The 21,602-nt window shown below is 49.3% G+C and overlaps 3 non-coding genes across 3 annotated transcripts; 2 read left to right on the plus strand and 1 right to left on the minus strand.

Moving 5' to 3' along the window:
* Positions 1 to 336: 336 nt before the first annotated feature.
* Positions 337 to 409, plus strand: TRNAR-CCG (transfer RNA arginine (anticodon CCG)). The gene has a single exon. It is a non-coding gene; the product is annotated as a tRNA-Arg (tRNA).
* Positions 410 to 13,054: 12,645 nt separating this feature from the next.
* TRNAR-CCG (transfer RNA arginine (anticodon CCG)) lies at positions 13,055 to 13,127 on the plus strand. The gene has a single exon. It is a non-coding gene; the product is annotated as a tRNA-Arg (tRNA).
* A 7,861-nt stretch (positions 13,128 to 20,988) lies between these two features.
* Positions 20,989 to 21,061, minus strand: TRNAR-CCG (transfer RNA arginine (anticodon CCG)). Its single transcript has one exon. It is a non-coding gene; the product is annotated as a tRNA-Arg (tRNA).
* Between the last annotated feature and the right edge of the window lie 541 nt (positions 21,062 to 21,602).

The following is a 21,602-nucleotide window of genomic DNA, read 5'->3' on the forward strand; positions in this document are numbered from 1 at the left end:
ATGAGAACGGTTGTATGAAGGAAATGGTTAGAGCAGACCGAACAGGACGAAAAATTTATCTCAGCTCCGGTACTAGGACGAAAACTACCTAAACAAATGGCATGACTAGGAATGAATTTGTTATTGACTAAACTTGCTCTCCTCTTCCTCTTCGTCTCGAAAGCAAATAAGTGGCGCGTATCTGCGAAGGCAGCCTGTAAGCCATACCCCTCATAACAACGATTTGCTTCGGGGAATATTTCGCCCTCTATCTATTTCAATGGATCATATTAAGGGCTACTCTTTATCACTCCTACAGTATCACTGTTTATGAGCGTCTACCTGCATGTTCTGCATGTCCGCGTGGCCTAATGGATAAGGCGCCTGATTCCGGATCAGGAGATTGCAGGTTCGAGTCCTGTCGCGGACGTGGAGTTTTCTTTTCTTTTTTTTTTTTTTGCTGCATGGGACAGCATTGATTGCATTTATGGAACGCCTGTGGTTCCTAGACGTGGGGCCGAGGGAATTAAGCGCATTATTAGGTATCAGGACGCCTTGCCCGCTGGGCTCTGCGCATTCAAGAATACGACATACACGTCATGTACCGCTCAGGTCGCAAGCACACTGACGCTCTGTCCCGGTCTCCGATGCCAGCCGACACGGCCTCCCTCTCCACCATTAAGGCGGTATCCTCGGTCGACATAGACACCTTCGCATCAGAACAGCGCAAGGATTCTTGGATGGCCTCTCTTTTGGATCTCCTTGCTGGCTCGCCTGCATCTCCCGCTCCCTGCGTCGCCAGGCTGTCCATTTTGCTGTCCGGGATAACCTCTTGTATCGACGCAACTACCAGCCCGATGGTCGCAAGTGGCTCCTGGTTATCCCTAGGACTTTGCGTTCCGACATGTGCGCGTCTTTCCATACGGACCCACACTGTGCACACGCAGGCGTTTTGAAGACGTATGAGCGCCTGCGGCAAGGTTACTACTGGCGAGGAATGTTTACTTTTGTGCAAAAGTTTGTCCGCTCGTGCCCGCAATGCCAACGCCGCAAATCTCCTTCTCATCCGGCCCACGGTTTATTACAGCCGCTTCCGTGCCCTGCTCGTGCGTTCGACCGTGTGGGAATTGACCTGTACGGGCCGCTACCACTAACACCCGCTGGAAAACGTTGGATTATTGTCGCAGTTGATCACCTTACACGCTGTTGCGTTTCGCCTGCGACACGTGGTTTTGCCGGCGCGACGGCGGCGGGGCGGCGGACATTTTGGCCCGATCGTCGTCACCGCAACACTCATCGCCAGGTGTTTCCAGGCGCGTCTGCGGCGATGCGACCGCCTAGGGATTTCGTTCCAGTCATTGTGCCCGAAACAGGCGAGGCCAAAGCAGGGATCTCCTTCCAGTTATTGGGCCCGAAACAGGCGATGCCAAAGCAGGGATCTCGTTCCAGTCATTGTGCCCGAAACAGGCGATGCCAAAGCAGGGACCATCTTCTCGTTACAGTCATTGTGTCCGACCGGCAGCGCCACGACAGTGTGCTGCGCAGCGCCACGACAGTATGCTGCGCAGCGCCACGACAGTGTGCTGCGCAGCGCCACGACCAGGTGCTACGAGATCGTGCGCAGCGCCACGACATGGTGCTACGGCATCGCTACGACAGTGTGCGTCACCATTAGCCCATTGTACATTCACGTGCTCGTCTTTTGAGGGGTTCCTTCTTGCCCTCAACTGCGAGAGTATAAAAACAGCTGCCCCCGGACGCCAGAGGAGGGCTCCGATTTCTTCTGTTGAGTGAAGTGCTCTCCCGTCTCTCTACTTCGGTCAAACCTGACCGCCAACTCTTTGCGATGTTAAAATAAACAAGTTGTTTCGTTGTTACCAGTCGACTCATGCTTTGCCGGGACCTTCGGATGCTTGCAGTTGTACCCCAGGCCGCCAGGCCAACGCTACCCTTGGGGCTTGCGACCCAGGTACAACCACGGGCGTCAGCGCCGAGTTCCCAACAGATCGTACCAGCAGTCGGATCCAAATATCTGGTTGCCAGCGGTGAGATCGCCTACGACTTCAAACAACGGTCTGCCAGCGGCGAGATCGCGACAACGGAGGCCAGCAGCAAAGAGATGCAGTTGACTGTATGCTGAGCAGCTCAACGTCGATCCGGGAGCAGTGCAACGAGCCCTGTGTGACGACTGGTTGCCTGCAGCGGAACGACTGCGCGGAATTCCTGCCTGCGAGGTTTGGTGAGTGCGGGACTTTCTTCTACTGAGCTTTGCCAGGCTTTTTGTTAGTGTCAGAAACAGAGCTGGTAATTGTGGTTGTCGTTGCTGCCGGGTTAGTTTGCGGCAAGACAATAGTAAGCAGTAGAGAAAGCAGCATTCAGAGCAGCCATGGATTTGAAGTCGTTGCGCAAACCGAAATTGTTGGAGCTTGCAAGAGAGTTGGGTCTGGATGTCTCAGACAAACTAAGAAAACCGGAACTGATAACGGCTATTCTTGAGTTAGAGGCTGAGGATGACGAGCTGTCGGAATGCCTTGAGACTATTGAGGAGAGGTCAAAAAGACAGGAGCGCGAACTTAAAGAGCAGAAAGAAAAAGAAGAGCGCGAACACGCTTTGGAAATGAAGCGTCTCGAGGTAGAGATGGAACGCGCTCGTAATGGAAGTCAGGCACACGGTGCAGGAGAACGCGTATTGTTCAAAATGACTGACCTGATGCGGCCGTTTAAGCTTGGAGAGGACATTGGTTTGTTCCTGGTTAACTTTGAGCGAACGTGCGAGAAGCAGGGGTTCTCTCGGGAAACGTGGCCACAGCGCTTGCTCACTTTGTTACCCGGCGAGGCGGCCGACGTAGTCGCTCGCTTGGATAGAGAGGAAGCAGAGGATTTCGACAAAGTAAAATCGAGTCTGCTAAAAAAGTACCGGCTGTCTGCGGAAGCGTTCCGTCGGAAGTTTCGGGAAAATGAGAGAGGCAAAAGTGAGTCATATACAGAGTTTGCGTATAGGCTTATGTCGAACATGCAGGAGTGGCTCAAAGAAGAGAAAGCGTTTGGTGACCACGATAAAGTTCTGCAGTGTTTCGGGCTAGAACAGTTTTATAGTCGGTTACCGGAGAACGTGCGATACTGGGTCTTGGATAGGCCAGACGTTTGTACGGTGGCTAAAGCCGCTGAGCTAGCCGAGGAGTTTGTGACGCGTCGAGCTCGCGGAGCTAAGGATGGTCAAAAGGGTGAATTTGGCTCGAAGTTCGAGAGGCCGAAATTCACGCCCATGAGATTTAAGGGGGACACGCGTAGTGAGGATGCGAGTGAAAGCAGTCCGACCAAACGTAAAGAGACGGCGGCAGCCAAACGCAGAAAGCGGTTCGAGATGAGGCGAGCGCGCTTGTGTTATACGTGCCAGAAGCCGGGTCACTTTTCGGCGCAGTGTCCGGAAACAACACCAAAAGTTGTGTTTTTTTCAATAGGCAGCACGGACGAGAACATGAAGCTTCTCGAGCCTTACATGCGAGACCTCCTCGTGAACGGGAAAGAGTGCCGAGTGCTTCGCGATTCCGCAGCTACGATGGATGTAGTTCACCCATCTTACGTAGAACCCCATATGTTCACGGGCGAGTGCGCGTGGATCAAGCAAGCCGTGGAAGCTCATAGCGTGTGTCTGCCGGTAGCAAAAGTGCTTATTGAAGGACCTTTCGGAGCGCTTGAGACGGAGGCGGCAGTGTCATCTATGCTGCCACCCCAGTACCCGTACCTATTTTCAAACAGGTCCGATCACCTCCTGCGCGAGAAGGGGCTTTTGTTTGGTGAAGCTAGTGTTCAGGCCTTAACCAGATCGAAGGTTCGGGAGCTCGCTGCAAAGGCGGTAGTTGCGGGGCCGACGTTATCAAACAACGAAAAAGGGTCAGAGGCGCAGCAAGCTGATATTCCGAGCACGCCCGAACTGAATAAACTTGAGTCTGTAACGTTAAAGGCGCCAGATACTGGAGAGGAAACGCCCGACGCGGGAAAGTTAGAAGAGCTATCTACTGATTTGCTCATCGCGCCTACGTCAGACGGACTTGATAGGTTGCTAAAAGTCAGCCGGACGGCTTTGATAGCCGAGCAAAAAAAGGATGGCAGCCTGGAAAACGTGCGCTGCAATGTCAAAGAAGGTATCGCCAGGAAAACTGCGCGTTTTGTGGAAAGAGGTGGAGTCCTGTACCGGAAGTATCTAGACCGCCGAGGAGTGGAGTTCGATCAGCTGGTCGTGCCTCAATGCTATCGTCAGGATCTGTTGCGCTTGTCACACGGGGGTTCGTGGTCCGGACACCTAGGAGTTAAGAAAACTAAGGACCGTCTCTTGCAAGAGTACTATTGGCCAGGGTGTTTTCGGGACGCAGACCATTTCGTGAGGACATGTGACACTTGTCAGCGGGTGGGCAAACCAGGGGACAAATCGAGGGCGCCGTTGAAATTGGTACCTATCATTACGGAGCCTTTTAGACGGCTCGTTATTGATACAGTGGGACCTCTGCCGGTAACAGCCACGGGGTACAGACACATTTTGACTGTGATCTGCCCAGCGACAAAGTTCCCTGAAGCAGTGCCGCTTAAAGAACTCAGCTCAGTTGAGATAGTTAATGCACTACTGTCCATATTTGCGCGAGTTGGTTTTCCTGCAGAAATTCAATCAGATCAGGGCACAGTGTTTACTAGCGCTTTGACGACAACTTTTCTCGAAAGGTGTGGGGTAAAGCTGCTACACAGCTCAGTGTACCACCCACAGTCGAATTCCGTTGAGAAGCTCCACTCCGTCATGAAGCGCGTGTTGAGAGCCTTGTGTTTTGAACATCAAACTGACTGGGAGCTGTGTCTGCCTGGGGTGATGTTTGCTTTAAGGACCGCGCCGCATGCGGCTACGGGGTTTTCGCCAGCTGAACTGGTGTACGGTCGCTCGCTTCGATCTCCGCTTCGCATGCTTCGAGAATCATGGGAAGGTAGGGGCGACGACCCAGTCGTGGTGGAGTACGTGCTTAAGCTCCTCGAACGCTTAAGAAGGGCACAGGAGTTGTCAGGTGAAGCAATGACAAAGGCCCAGCAGAGGGCCAAGGTTTATTATGATCGGACAGCCAGGGCCCGTCGTTTTGAGGTTGGCGATGAGGTCATGATATTGCGCACATCGCTAAACAACAAACTAGACGTGCAGTGGGAGGGCCCAGCGCGAATTGTTCAGAAACTGTCGGACGTTAACTACGTGGTAAGTCTGCCAGGAAAGCGGAAAGCACAGCAAGTTTACCACTGTAATCTGCTCAAACCTTATAGACAAAGGGAAGCAGTGGTGTGCATGATGGTAAACGTTCCTGAAGAGCTTCCGGTCGAGCTTCCGGGACTAGGCTCAGTGACGAACAGGGAAGACACCGGTCAAGTCATTAGTGACCTTATCAGTAAAGCACCGCTGTCGCCTGAGCAGAAAACCGAACTACACCAGCTATTACAAGAGTTTCAAGGTCTGTTCTCTGAGAGGCCTGGTAGGACTTCTGTACTTACTCATGATATAGAACTTACCTCCACAGAGCCAGTACGATCCAAGGCGTATCGGGTGTCACCCCGCCAGAGCGATATTATGGAGGCTGAGGTAAAGAAAATGCTACAGCTCGGTGTTATTGAGGCAGGTGAGAGTGATTATACCTCCCCTTTGATTTTAGTTGAGGTACCGGGCAAGGAACCTCGTCCTTGCGTCGACTACCGCAGGCTTAATTCCATCACTAAGGATCAAATTTATCCGATCCCTAACATCGAGGAGCGCCTTGAGAAAGTTAGTAGCGCTCAGTTTATTTCCACCCTAGATCTTGTCAGGGGTTATTGGCAGGTTCCACTTACAGAAGAGGCTAGTAGGTATGCGGCGTTCATTTCACCAATGGGAACATTCCGTCCTAAAGTGTTGAGTTTTGGTTTGAAGAACGCGCCATACTGTTTTTCAAGTCTCATGGATAAAGTGTTGCGGGGACAGCAAGAATTCGCTTTACCGTATCTAGACGACGTAGCGATATTCTCCGCATCCTGGTCTGAGCATATGACACACTTGCGGGCAGTGCTAACCCGCCTGCGCGAAGCAGGCTTGACAGTAAAGGCTCCTAAGTGCCAGTTAGCACAGGCCGAGGTTGTCTACCTCGGTCACGTGATTGGTCAGGGTCGTCGCCGCCCCTCTGAAATAAAAGTGGCCGCTGTGCGAGACTTTCCGCAACCGCGCACAAAGACCGATATTCGGTCGTTCTTAGGTGTCGCCGGCTACTATCAGAGGTACATCCCTAGGTACTCTGATATCGCGGCTCCCCTGACGGATGCTCTAAGAAAGACAGAGCCTCAAACAGTCGTCTGGGACGAGACTAAGGAAAGAGCTTTTAGCGCCCTAAAGAGTGCCCTAACAAGCCAGCCTGTGCTACGATCGCCAGACTATACAAAAGGGTTCATTGTTCAGTGCGATGCTAGTGAGCGAGGCATGGGCGTTGTACTGTGCCAACGGGAAAATGGAGAAGTAGAACACCCCGTCCTGTATGCTAGTCGTAAGCTGACCAGTCGTGAGCAGGCGTATAGCGCCACCGAGAAAGAGTGTGCATGTCTCGTGTGGGCCGTTCAGAAATTGTCATGCTATCTAGCCGGCTCGAGGTTTATCATTGAGACAGATCACTGCCCTCTCCAATGGCTGCAGACCATCTCTCCCAAAAATGGCCGCCTCCTGCGCTGGAGCCTCGCTTTACAACAATATTCCTTTGAGGTGCGTTACAAAAAGGGGAGTCTCAACGGTAACGCCGATGGCTTAAGTCGAAGCCCCTAACGTAGGAATCAGCCTCAAAATTGTTTGTTACTGATGTTTTTCTTCCTGAGGCAGGATTTTTTTTAACATATTGCTTTTGTTTAGTGTTTCAAAGTGATGATATGCTTTCTAGTGCAATTTTTCAATTTGTGGACGCGTTCTGAGTGATGCTAGACTACTGTAAGGAACTAGGCAGTGGTATAAAAAGGGGAAAGAGCCTGGCAGGGCTTAGTGAGGGTTGTGCCGTGCTTGCTGACTGAGCGGTTGAGTTTTCAGCGTAGTTCTAACGCTTGCCGGGAACGAGAACAAAAATGTGAACTCTCCCGAAGTCACTTTGCAGTGTCCCGTGCGAACCTGAACGAGAGAACGAGGCCTTCTCTGTGCGCTGCGCTCAAGAAACGTCAAGGGACGCCCGACTTCGGTTATGAGCATCATCGAGCGACATCCCTCCGGACAGCGGATGCAGTCCCCTGTCCATCGGGATCTCCTTTCCCCGGCGGGGCGGTCTGTTGCGTTTCGCCTGCGACACGTGGTTTTGCCGGCGCGACGGCGGCGGGGCGGCGGACATTTTGGCCCGATCGTCGTCACCGCAACACTCATCGCCAGGTGTTTCCAGGCGCGTCTGCGGCGATGCGACCGCCTAGGGATTTCGTTCCAGTCATTGTGCCCGAAACAGGCGAGGCCAAAGCAGGGATCTCCTTCCAGTTATTGGGCCCGAAACAGGCGATGCCAAAGCAGGGATCTCGTTCCAGTCATTGTGCCCGAAACAGGCGATGCCAAAGCAGGGACCATCTTCTCGTTACAGTCATTGTGTCCGACCGGCAGCGCCACGACAGTGTGCTGCGCAGCGCCACGACAGTATGCTGCGCAGCGCCACGACAGTGTGCTGCGCAGCGCCACGACCAGGTGCTACGAGATCGTGCGCAGCGCCACGACATGGTGCTACGGCATCGCTACGACAGTGTGCGTCACCATTAGCCCATTGTACATTCACGTGCTCGTCTTTTGAGGGGTTCCTTCTTGCCCTCAACTGCGAGAGTATAAAAACAGCTGCCCCCGGACGCCAGAGGAGGGCTCCGATTTCTTCTGTTGAGTGAAGTGCTCTCCCGTCTCTCTACTTCGGTCAAACCTGACCGCCAACTCTTTGCGATGTTAAAATAAACAAGTTGTTTCGTTGTTACCAGTCGACTCATGCTTTGCCGGGACCTTCGGATGCTTGCAGTTGTACCCCAGGCCGCCAGGCCAACGCTACCCTTGGGGCTTGCGACCCAGGTACAACCACGGGCGTCAGCGCCGAGTTCCCAACAGATCGTACCAGCAGTCGGATCCAAATAAAAATCTCCTTCTCATCCGGCCCACGGTTTATTACAGCCGCTTCCGTGCCCTGCTCGTGCGTTCGACCGTGTGGGAATTGACCTGTACGGGCCGCTACCACTAACACCCGCTGGAAAACGTTGGATTATTGTCGCAGTTGATCACCTTACACGCTATGCCGAAGCCGCTGCTCTACCTGCAGCGACCGCCAGTGACGTTGCATCCTTTCTGCTCCATCGTTTCATTCTTCGTCATGGCCCACCTCGGGAGCTGCTGACTGATAGAGGCCGTGTGTTTCTGTCGCAGCTGGTTGAAGCTCTGCTTGCTGCATGCCACATAGTTCACCGGACCACTACGGCGTACCATCCTCAAATTAACGGGCTTACAGAGCGTTTCAATCGCACCCTTGGGGATATGCTCGCCATGTACGTTTCATCGGAGCATACAAACTGGGACATCATCCTCCCATTTGTCACGTACGCGTATAATACGGCTACACAAAGTACCACAGGATTTTCTCCATACTTTCTTCTCTACGGTCGCGATCCTTCCCATACCATCGATACGGTTTTGCTTTATACACCAGACGCGTCAGAATGTGCTCCCGTTTCAACCGTCGCCAGATAAGCCGAGGAATGCCGTCAGTTAGCCCGAAAGTTCACCTCCGCTGACCAACAACGACAAAAAGCTAATCGTGATGGCGACGCTACGAATCCGAACTTCGCTCCCGGCACCCTTGTCTTGTTGTCCGTGCCTTTTACCACGCCTGGACTTTCGACAAAACTTCTCTCGCAGTATGATGGGCCATACCGCATCGTCGAACGCACCTGTCCGGTCAACTATGTCACAGAGCCGCTTACATCGACATCCGACAAGCGCCGCCGTGGACGGGATGTTGTTCACGTGCGCCGCCTGAAACAATTCTATTACCCGCTCGTCTCCACGTCGTAAGTCGCCAGGATGGCTCCGCTTTTGCACCGGGGGTAAATGTAATGAAGACGAAGAGCACAAGAACAAGGCCAGCCAGCCGTCTCTTCCATGCCTGCTGGGCAACCAACCAGTGGGCCAGCCAGATCGCCAGTGCTTGGCACGAGTGCGAGCCGTTCGGGCAACCAGCAATTTGCGCAAGTTAAGCAATCGAAGAACAGGTATGCGCAGAAAATCGCCCTTGATGGCATTTAAGATGTACGTTCGTCCGGTGTTAGAATTTGGATGTGTTTTATTCTCAGGTGTTCCATCATACAAGCTTCGGCCGCTAGTTTTGTTAGAACGTGAGGCACTACGTCTGTCCTTAGGCCTTCCAAAATACGTTGCGAATGCCTTATTATACATGGAAGCAAGCATCCCACCCATATTATGCCGATTTCACCTTCTGACCGTTCAGACCTTCTTAAGGCTACATAAATCACCATTAAACCGTCCTGAAATTATTTTCATCTCCGATCCAGAATGATTTTTTCCTGTTCATTGGCCCAGGTTTCATAGACCACAGATTATATTTGTGCAAACATTACTTGAACCATTAAATGTGCAAATTCGTGATGTGCTTCCTAATAATGCGCATTCAAATTACCCAGAGATCAGGTTCGACGACATTTTCCCGAACCACGCGAAACTACTCCCTTACGGCATCTTAAACGCCATGTTGCAAGACCACTTAAGCACCCTAGAAACAAACATTATCATTGCAACAGATGCCTCACAATGCGAGGAAAAAGCTGGCATTGGAATATTTTGTCCTGCGCTCGACTGGTCTTTTTCTTTAAGATTGTCTGATTTTGTGCCTATTTTTCTGGCCGAGTTGTTAGCAGTAATCCTAGCTTTACGTAAATTAGACCAAATGATTACAACGGCTGATATTCTTACTGACTCCCTTTCTGTATGCTCTTGCCTTTTCGCTACTAATGAGTCACCCATGCTAAATCTCTTCCACTTACTAGTTCCTGCCCATGTGCAATGTATTCATTTGATTTGGGTGCCTGGTCATAAAGGTTTGTTTTTTAATGAAACTGCCGATTCACTGGCACATGCATCACTAGCGGGTCCTGTTCTTCCTATTCTACCAGTGACAGCGCAGATCACGGCGGCAAGATTTCGGATGAGATCAATTAGATCAGCCTTATCGAACCCACATTTGTCAGCTTTTCCAGAGTATAAACACCTGGCATTTCCCTGGCATAGCGAATCTTGTTACACAAAGATGCTTGAGGTCTGCCTCACCAAATTACGCTGCCGCATTCCCTCCCTAAATTTCTATTTACACAGGTCGGGTTTTGTTCCCTCTCCCCTTTGTTCCTTTTGTGAGGAGGAGTAGACGATACAGCACTTTCTTCTATCTTGTCGCCGCTTTGCTGCGTTAAAAAAAAGATTGTTGGAGGTACCTTTTCGAAGAATTGGCCTGGACTTGACAGAACCTGCAATTCTTTCGTTCGGGGCGTCCACATTGGGATTCAGCCACAGGGATGCATGCTTCGCTGTCCAAACATTCCTTACAGAATCTAAACGAATGCCCTGCTAATTTTTTTTATTACATTCATATTAATTATTACTCATTCAACATCACCTTCCTGATTTTATTTTAACCGGTAATTCAACCCTATTCAATGCTATTCTCATAGATATTAGGACATTTATGCTCTATATTATTTTGGAATAATCCACCCACTTCTTGGCCAATCCCCCATCGTGGGTAGGAGCCACACGTGCCACAGGCTACAACAACAACAACAACCAGCTGTTCCTGCTCTGCGTCACCAGCCGCCTCGGTTACGTAGAGACGTTAACCTCGGAACTGTTCTGTGCACCCATAATAATAATAATAATAATAATAATAATAATAATAATAATAATAATAATAATACCCCGCAGGGGCGTCTGCGTCAGCAGGCGTTTGGTGTGTTGCGACACCACGTACCCGAGCACACGAGGGTTGGACCCTGCCGCGTGTATCCGTGCGCGGCTTAGCCGTGTCCGGGGAAAGGGAGATCCTGGGGGTTTAGCCGATGCCGGGTGTTCGGACCTTTAAGGCCCCCCGGCGGGTTCAACACACCTCTTTGGCCTCTGCTTCACGTAGACGGCACCCCCGGACTGACCCACCCGGGGGAAATCGGGGGATGATTTGAGAAGAAAGCTAGCAATTTTTATCGATTTTTCGTGATATGACACCGTGAATGCCGACGAGCAAAGGCGTGAGAATTTTGTCGCTCACCTCGTGGTGTACCTCATCCACGGAAAGCTTGAATCTGGCGAGAACTTTACACAAAATAAGCTTCATCTCGAGGAGAGCGAAACTTCGCCCTAGGCATGCCCTGGGGCCTTTTCCGAACGGCTGGAAACTGATCGGGTGGATGTTCGGTTTGTTCTCCTGGTTGAACCTGTGCGTAGCGGAAAAAGGCAGCCCTCAAAAATAATCGCATGGCATGCAGCGCCGAGCCAAGGCTTCCGATAACGCTGCTCAATGTAAAAGCTTAAAGAGACAAAACAGTAAATGAGCTTAAACTGACAGGTCATTCTTTAAAATCTCTATGTTCGTTTTTATTGCGGCAATAGGTTTGTTTGCAAAACATATGAACGTCTCAGTTCAAATTCTTAACACTTCGCGCCGAAACCTCGGCGCTAGGACGCCAGCCTGACGTCACGCATATTTCAAGGTATTTTGTTCGTATCGGAGCCATTTTATTGAAGGAAAGCTTGTCGAAGCTTGCTAAGTCCAGTTTTTGGCACTTTAACGCAACAATATACTTCATCTCTACCGATAAAACAAACCAAGTTCAAGAAGATCGCGTCAAATGCCATGACGTCATGCCAGGGTGTTAGGAGAGCTTCAAGGAGGCCTCGCCACCCATCTCTAGTGTTCTTGATTCTTTTGTGGAGGACTAAGTAAGAGCGGGATTTACCGTTCTTGGGAAGTTTCTTATGGTTCACGAAGCCTTTTCTCAATGAGGTAATCGTAGGATGTTTTTTTTTTTTGCTATTGTGGGAGCATAATTTGCTAATACAACGATACTTATGTTTCAAGCGATGCCAACCAAGCACGCTTCATTGAATTTGCCTGGGCATCGCCTTCACTCGACGCTATGCACATCTCAATCGACCGTGCGGACAGCCCGTACTGTGAACACCGCCAAGTACCCGACACTCTCCAACATCTGTTTTGCGACTGCCGTCTCTACGAATCACAGCGGAAGGCGCTGGTTTCTGCGCTAGCAGGCATTGGCAGGCAAACATTCTCTGCGCCTGCGTGTCCGCGCTTTTTTATGCGCTTTGTTGAAGTGCTCGGTGGAAACAGAGAACTGGGAGATGCTGTGGCAAGATATAGACATATCTACTGGAATTGAGCAATGCTCATCAGGCAACGCATCGCATGCTCCGGAGCACTAATGAAAAAAAAAAGCGCTGAATGCTCGTAATTCTTTGTAATATAATTATTTGTGGATGCCGTCTGAACTCGAGATATACCGTGTTTGAAAAAGTTTTGTGGTTTTAAGTGCCAAAACCACTTTCTGATTCTGAGGCACGCCGTAGTGGAGGACTCCGGAAATTTTGACCACCTGGGGTTCATTACCGTTCACCTTAATCTAAGTGCACGGTGTTTTCGCACCGTGTTTCGCGAGAACTCCGGCCTTCCTCTATTTTGGATGAGAACGGTTGTATAAAGGAAATGGTTAGAGCGGACCGAGCAGGATGAAAAACTTATCTCAGCTCCTGTACTATGGAGGAAAACTACCTAAACAAATGACATGACTAGGAATAAAGTTGTTATTGACTAAACCTCCTGTCCTCTTCCTCTTTGTCTCCACAGCAAATAATTGGCGCGTATCGGCGAAGGCTGCCTGTAAGCCATACCCCTCGAAACAACGATTTCCTTCGGCGAATATTGCGCCCTCTATCTATTTCAATGGATCATATTAACGGTTACTCTTTATCACTCCTACGGTATCACTCTTTATGAGCCTGTACCTGCATTTTCTGCATGTCCGCGTGGCCTAATGGATAAGGCGCCTGATTCCGGATCAGGAGATTGCCGGTTCGAGTCCTGTCGCGGACGTCGAAACTTTTTTTTTCTCGCTGGGTGCCACAGCATTGCATTTATGGAGTGCCTGTGGTTCCTAGACGTGGGGCCGAGTGAAATAAGCGCATTATTAGGCTTCACGTAACCACTAGTTTTAGTCGTGTCGTGGATTTTGCGTTTGGAAGATTTTTTTTTGTTGTTGGACTGGTACGGCATTAATCTTCTTGCAACGTGCAGAATATGCTGCTTCATGTCTGCTTGTCTTCATGGGACGCTCCTTCAGACCACCGTCATGCTCCGAGGTGGGTGATATGAGCTACATCGGAGTTGTTTCAGCGGTCTAGCAGGGTCGTGTTACCAATAATTTTTCATGGTGGCCAATCAGGATATCAATTACTGATGACTTAGTTGCCAGCATGTGCGATGGTGTTGAATAGATTCTTTATCTTATTTTTGTGATAGTTCAGATACGCGGGCTAGCTTATTGTGTTGTAATTTTCAACAGAGCATTAGCCATCTGTTGGGACTGCTGAGTTATGCGTACAGGCGTTCTTTATCCTTCAAATTCAATAAAAAAGGAGTAAAATTAGGAGAAAGGTTACGGCTCAGTAACCTGAACGTATTAGTGCGTTTTCTACCCGCAGTCAGGACAACGCTCGCGCTGCCACTCTAATATGTATCACGTAACCGAATGTACAGCTTTCACATCAGTCTACGGCTATAACATTAAATCACGAAGCTTTGTTTATAGCTTGTCCTTCTGACGGGTACTAGATAAACGTGTCCCCATACCGTTACGGGAGTTTTATTTAGGCAATCTGCCCAGCTACATTGATATCTAATACATCGGCAGGACGAATGCTTTGGCATTAATGTAGTCCGAGTCAGACAGACTCATCCCCTTGCGATTATCATGTTTTGATATGCTACAATCGCGAAACAATGAACAACTATCGCCCCGCGCCCCACTTCTTTCCCGCGCACGCCGTGCTTCCGAGCCAGCTTGAATTCGCCTAGGGACGCACAGAGCAAACAGCTTTCTCCAGCGAAGTGCCTATGCACAGGCGAACGAAAATCCCTAGAGGTAGCATGGCGCATTTCGGTTATTTTTCCGCCCATGCGCAGTATTGGAGCTAGGACTTACGGAGTCCCATCTGTCGTTTTGTCGGGACGACGGTGTGCCGCATGAACGGCACACTCGGCGCCACTATGACTAAACGTGGTCGGCGTACCAAGTATTGTTCGTGGATTCGCCGTGGTCGCCACGGGCTGTTTGAAGCAAGGGAGCCGCTGAAAGATATTTTGTGCTGCCGTCTCACGCAGCTTAGAAGTCATGGACAGACGCGGCGGCCATTGTCTGCGGAGTTAACACTGGGTTCAAGAGGCGCCTGCTCGGATCAAGCCCCGTGTCCGCGAGAAGCCACTCACCTCGGCGTGGTCAGTGAAAGTTGTGCGGAAGTGTGTGTGTAAACCCTCCCTTCAAAGGATATGATGACTTTGAACGCTCCGAATTGGTGCAGAATAGATGTAGAATAGCGCATGTTGGTGTCGTCTCCCCTTCTGTCCTTGTTTGCTGGCTCTAAATATGATTTCCAAGTCAGTTTACCAACACGCCGAACAAATGGCAATGGTAGCAGATTGAACGGCCGTTCTTCCCTCACCTAGGGATCTAGGGAGGACAGAGTGTTTATAAGCAGCTGTTGTGCGGCTGCTGAGAGTGCATTCCTTTTTCAGTCATGTTAGAGTGATGAACTGCAACGTTCTTATGTAAATACTGTAAATAAACCCATATTCCTAGTTCTCGATGAGAACAGGTCTCTCCCTTCAACAACGTCCTCAGCGTGGATAAGTTGGACGACGGCGTGGGCCAGCTAGCATCTATTTCATGCCCGACCTCAACCATTACACCGCGCACAATGTTTCGGTTTCGCTGCAAGCGCGTTTTCGCACCGTGCCATGAGCTTTAGGCCGCAGAATCTGAGCACTTGACAGTACACAAGCAACAATTTTTGCGTGGACGCTATCACGGCTGTTCAAATATAAGTTCGTTATAGAGACTTTGATGCCTACGGCGACTGTGATATCCCGTGGCGACGACTCAATCGTTTTTTTTTTTCTTTTTCTAAATTCTTCGATGTTTCTATATTATTTGTAAGGTTGCGTCGTACTGTATGTTTACCGGTCTTCACAGCGCGCGATTTCCTCTCTGCTTCTTTTTCGTAATCCTGTACATTAATTCATAGTACAAACATAACCATATGCCAGGCCTTTTATTAATGTGCTTCTGACCGCTGCCTTTCCATTACGACGTACTTGCCAGTATCTAGCATCAACAAGTTCATAGACCAAAGCGTTATGACATTAGCCGGGCAGCGGGCGCGGGCGAGTGTCTCAGTGCGCGTTTTCTGCTACACAACGAACATCGCAGTCCCGACAACCATGCAGCAATCTTACTCGGGTCTGTGCTTGCTGCATACCCGAGTTGTAGCCGATGGCTATTTGGCGGTTCTAAGTTTCGCGAACCGAGCTTCACGCATCTTCTTGTCCTGCGGCTACGTTGAATAAGGCTGACACCGGGCTCCGTTGCGTACGTCCGGCACTGCAGCACCGAGCAGAAGCGTACCATGCTGCGCGACTTCAAAGGCAGCCACTACCTATAAAGTGCTTTCAAATGTTGTCAGGCAGATACCCCCAAGGCAGAAAAGCCTCACCACTTCATCAGAACTGCAGTGCAGGCGGGACTTTAAACTTTCGTCTTCAAGTGTTCGACGAAAACTCGTCTGGCGAGGAAACATATTGGTGCCAAAAACCGTGCACTGGCCAAGAATAAAACAAAAATAAAGGACAGACGTTTCGGGCCCCGTACTGGCCCCTTGATCACAATGAAGGCGTAAGCATGGGCGTGGGGCATTTTATGGGTGAGGTGCCGCAGCGTTCGGGTGTGTATCTCGGGAAGATTACCCCGCGTCCTGTTTATCGTGTGTCTAGTTGATTGGATGTAAGATGTTTCTAAAAGCAAACGGGCAGAAAAGTGTTTCTCTTATGTGATGATGGCTGCCGCGTCCCAGTCAATGATGTGTCCGGTGAGTTCGTGATATTTTGCCAGATTGTTTGCGGCTGTGTGGCCCTTGGAGACGTCGTTCATGTGTTGGTTCAAGCGCTGTTTAAAATTTCCACTCTCGCCGATGTAAAACACGTCACACTCCTTGCATGGTATCTTGTATATCACACCCGAGTAGTCCTTGTGTTTCAAAGGTTCTTTTGCACGAACCAGCTGATGGCCAAGTTTTCGGGAAGGCACGTGGGCGATTTCAATACCGTAGCCCTTAAAATTTCGTGGAAGGATTTTGCATGTTCCCAGTGTGTAGGGTACTGCCACACGCTTCACTATTTCTTTCGCCGTTTCACGGCGGGGCTTCGCTGATTTGCGCTCCTGCGTTCTGGACCGTTGTGGAGGGTAACCATTGATGAACAGGTTCCTTTTCACAACCTGTAGCTCTTGCCTACGTTTCGTGGGGCTAGAGCAGACGCGGAATACCCAGGAAAAGAGTGCTGCTACGACGGATCCCTTTTGCCCAATTGCGTGCGCCAAGTCGAAGCTCAGGTACGTTCCCGTGTGCGTTGGCTTTCTGTACACACTAGTCCTCAAGCCGCTTGAAGTCCTTTCTACGAGAACATCCAGGAAGTGAATTCGCCCATTGTTTTCCTCTTCAGCCGTGAACTGTACACTAGGCTCGAAGGAATTTAGGTGCTCGAGGAAATGTGTTGCGTGCCGGCGAGGGATAATGCAGAAGCAGTCGTGCATGTATCTTATAGAAATAGCTTTGGTCGCGTCCCAAACGAAGATAAGGCGGCACTTTCCAGATCCTCTAGAGCAATGTTGGTGCAAACGACGGACATAGAGGCTCCCATCGCTGTTCCGAATACTTGCTTGTAATACTCCTTGTTAAAGACGAAGTACGTATTTTCAAGGCAAAATTTTAGAATGCGGCAAAGGTCGTGGGATTCGAATGGCGTGCGTTCGGGCAAAGAAGGGTCAGCCTCGAGACGTTTCCTCCAGCACTCGACCGCATATTCAATAGGCACGCATGTAAACATTGACTTTACGTCAAAGGAGATCATGACGTCATCATCGTCAAGGCGCTTCTTATTTACTCAATGAAATGAGCGGAGTCTATGACGTAAGTTGGCGTGAGTCCTGCAAGCGGCCTAAGAATACGGCGCAGGTAGCCGGGCAGTTCGTACAGCGGCGAGCGTGTATAGTCCACAATTGGTCGTACCGGGACATCGGGCTTGTGAATTTTCGGCTGCTCTGACACAACGGATCGGATCCCGCGCTTTACGACCTGCCAAAAATTCACTTCTAACTACCGAAAATTCGCTTCTAACTACCCAAAAGTTAGAAGCGAATTCCTACTATCATCAACTACCAAAATGTTAGAAGCGAATTCGCTTCTAACTTTTCGGTAGTTGCAGATAGTGCGTTTCTTTACTATTTCCGCTACCAAGGAGACCATTTCAGCCTCTCTGATTTTGTATTTAACGTTATTTGTTGCCATGCTGCTTGCTATACCTGGCGCATTTTTGCTGTTAAGCTTTCTAGTTATTTTCCTCAAATAGGAGTAATTTTTTTCTCTGCACAAGTACTTGAATACTCTTGCAACCAATTTGCTTTTTTGCATATTTCTCAATCGTTCTTCGAAATCAATTTTATGCTTAGCTTCCGTGACTTCAAAGCCTATCTATTTGTTGTTTTCATTTGTCGTTCTCACGTGAGTGCCCAATGCGAGGCGTCCCCCGGACCTTTGGTTGACGTCGCGTCCTGAATACACCTACAACTTCAAGAAAACAAGTGCATTTCCCAATGTAAGTCCTCGAACCATTGCACCTATCCACATACCAAGGAGCACATCGTACCTATATTATCCCCAATGAGCTATGTGTTTCATTATGGCTACATTTTTCTTCCGCTTTGCTATTGGTGTTTCATGTGTTTCCATACATCTGTGGCCCTCGTTTATCCATAAACCGAGGTATTTGTATTCTTTTACCCGAGGTACTTCCTGGCCCTGTATGGAGACTGTCTGTTCACTGTTTTCAGCGAATGCCATAAGACCTGATTTTTTAACGGTATATTTCAAGTCTAAATATCACCTTCGTGTACACAGATACTAGCTAGACATGGCATATCTTTTTGCCTGTTAGAAAGCAACACATTGTCATCCGCATTAAGGAAACCTTGGAGCTGCTGCTGCTATACTGTAGGCCCGACGGTTTGTATGATAGATTAAATCCGACAATAATTTCTTCTAGCGCCATTTCCATCCTATCCATGCAAACCCGTGACACTACAACAGTGCCGTCTGTGCACGCGACACATGGGTGATCGATGATGGCGTTTTCACGACAATGCCTTCTCAGCGGAAACCATACCGATTGGGCGTACCTGTTATCTGGGTATCTTGTAGCCACTTCTAGAAAGAAACCGTGGGTAAGTTCACTTGTAGGTGACGAATCAACAAGACAATGGTACTAAATGATGCCTCAAACTTCCAAGAATACGCAGCAACCGAAAATAACTCAGCACATAATAAAAAAACGAGTGTAACGAGCCTAAAATTGGGTGGGACGTGAGTCTGTGACGCTATTGCCTTTAACGTGCCACCACCTAGTGTCGTTCACTTGACTACCACGCCCTCCGCCAAGTGGCGACACTCCACGCGCAAATGCCGAGGCAAGAAGTTAACCAAAGAACGGCAGCTGGTTGGCTTTGGGAGCTCACGGCAAAAGCACAAATGAGGCAGTGCAGTGTGACATGGGTTGGGCCTCGCTTGAATTCAGAGAAGCGCAGAGCAAAATTAGGTTTGAATACTGGGGAACCTTGGATCAAAATTATTGCGCGGCCAAAGGGCACAAGTGTCTGTACCTGAAGAGCCTGGACGCAGAATGGTGGAAGAGGTCCAGAAAGTTGGCAACCAAGTACAGGGTAATTGAAAGAGTAAATAGGCAACCAGGAGTCATCTGAAAGAAAGTGAGAAAAAGAGACATTGAATTGGATGCGAGGCAAGGAGACAAAGAAGACATTAGAAAGACGATGAAGGAATGAAAAGGGAAAATCTGTACGGTAAGACGAAGGGAACTGCCTCGCTACTTGAGGCTCGTGCTGCATCTATTCGCGAATAGACGAGGCGTGCGTATGCTGCAGCAGAGATCCAGAGACCACTCAGCACATTCTTATCAAATGCGAAGGGATTCACCCAGTGAGGCCCCTAGATAAAGTACACCTTGTATAAGCACTTGGATTTAAAGTGGACGGAAGCATCAACCCGTCAGCAGTCGAGATAAGTAAGGGGCATTTGGAGAATTGGTGGGAAAGTAGCAGGGAAGAGATTGATAAGACCGGATCTTTTACAGACATAGGGAGTGGTAGAAGATAGACAAGTTTTGAGGGAGAAAATAATTTGAAGAGATGTCTAAAAAATGCAAGAATGAAAAGCAGGTATAGCATATCTGATAACTCAAGAAGGCTAAGTGTCTGTTTGTCGGTCGGACCCTACAAGGTCATCGGACCCTACAAGGTCTATTTCGGACCCTACAAGGTCATCCGACGTATTAGCGCACTGGACTATGAGGTCGTGCCAGACGGCATTTCGCATTCACAGCGGCGCCGCGCACGATCTCAAGTGGTCCACGTGGTGCGTCTTAAACCCGTTTACGGACGCTGACGAACTTCCTTATTTTGTTGTTTTCTTTGCTAGGAGTGCTTTTCTTTTATTACTTTCGTTTGTTTGCAGCATCGGGTCGATGCTTTTTAAGAGGGGGGTATTGACACGTGTACTTATATTTAATGGGCGACCACATTTCGCCGCCTAACAAATGTTATCGCACAGCGCGGGACATGTCTGCATGTATCCGAAGTTTCTGGAAAGTTATCGATGCTTCCATCCGCTGTCTGTTGTCGCCGAACCATGTGTTATCTGATTATATCGCGTCACTCGAATGTTGTAGAACTTTGTGGAAGGCACGCGGGTCCCAACGATTAGTCTGGAACATTCGACGACTGTTGTATAAAAGCCGACGCTCTTGACCCGCTGATCAGATTTTCGACGATCGCCGACCGTGTTCGCCGCTATCGTTGTGCTATAAGTGTAGCCTGTTTTTGTGGGCACAGGTTCGCCCAATAAAAGTTAGTTTTGACTTTCACAGTATTTGCTACTGTGTTCTTCAACGTCACCACCACGTGACAATATTATAGTGGCAGCGCGAGCCTTGTCCTGACTGCGGGTAGAAAACGCACGAACACGTTAAGGTTACTGAGCCGTAACTTTTCGCCTAATTTTATCCCTTTTTATGGAATGGAAGGATAAAGAACGCCTGTACGCATAACTCAGCAGTCCCAACAGATGGCTAATGCTCCGTTGAAAATTTCAACACGAAAAGCTAGCCCGCGTATCTGCACTATCAGAAAAATAAAATAAAGAATCTATTCAACACCATCCCACATGCTCGCAACTAAGGCATCAGTAATTGATATCCTGATTGGCCACCATGAAAAATTATTGGTAACTCGACCCTGTAAGACCGCTGAAACAACTCCGATGTAGCTCATGTCACCCACCTCGGAGCATGACCGTGGTCTGAAGGGGCGTCCCATGAAGACAAGCGGACATTGCATGAAAATTAATGCCGCACCAGTCCAACAAAAAAAATCTTCCAACCACAAAATCCGTGACAGGACAAAAACTTGTGTTTACCCGATGCTAAATAATGCGCTTAATTAATTCGGATGGTTACCTGATGCCTAATAATGCGCTTAATCCACTCGGCCCCACGTCTAGCAACCACAGGCGTTTCATAAATGCAATGCTGTGTCATGCAGCAAGAAAAAAAAGCTGGACGTCCGCGACAGGACTCGAACCTGCAATCTCCTGATCCGGAATCAGGCGCCTTATCCGTTAGGCCACGCCGACTTTTTTTTTTTTCTTTCTTTCATGGTATTTATTATAGTTGCATTCAACCATTCAACCAGACGTTCACCAGTTCTGCATAGTCAGAGAATGGAGGGCACAATGAAAGTCACACACAGAAAAGGTAGCGTTCATACTGTGAGTAGAAACGTTCGTGTCACTTTAGAAGGGTGGCAAGGATAAGCACCTCAACAAAATAGGGTACCAGTCCGGTTGTACACCGAGTCCATCATAAACCTGCTTTAGGTGTAGTGTCATTTGGATGAAATTTGCCCTTGTAGGTACAACCGTTTCGGCGTTGCGGTCCATCATTCGCGTTTTCCACAAACTGTGCATTCCCATTACAAAAAACATGTCGAAAGGCGCACTATTATCACAGGTTGGTAGCAGGTATCGCACAGTATGAGCGTTAATCTCAAACACGCCGACATGTAGAGCGCGCCGGTACACGCTCGTAAACAGAGAAACAGTAGTAGTGATAAAGAGTAGCCCTTAATATGATCCATTGAAATAGATAGAGGGCGCAATATTCCCCGACGGAAAT

The sequence above is a fragment of the Dermacentor variabilis genome, chromosome 1 (genome assembly GCF_050947875.1).
Source record: "Dermacentor variabilis isolate Ectoservices chromosome 1, ASM5094787v1, whole genome shotgun sequence".
Classification (NCBI taxonomy): domain Eukaryota; kingdom Metazoa; phylum Arthropoda; class Arachnida; order Ixodida; family Ixodidae; genus Dermacentor; species Dermacentor variabilis.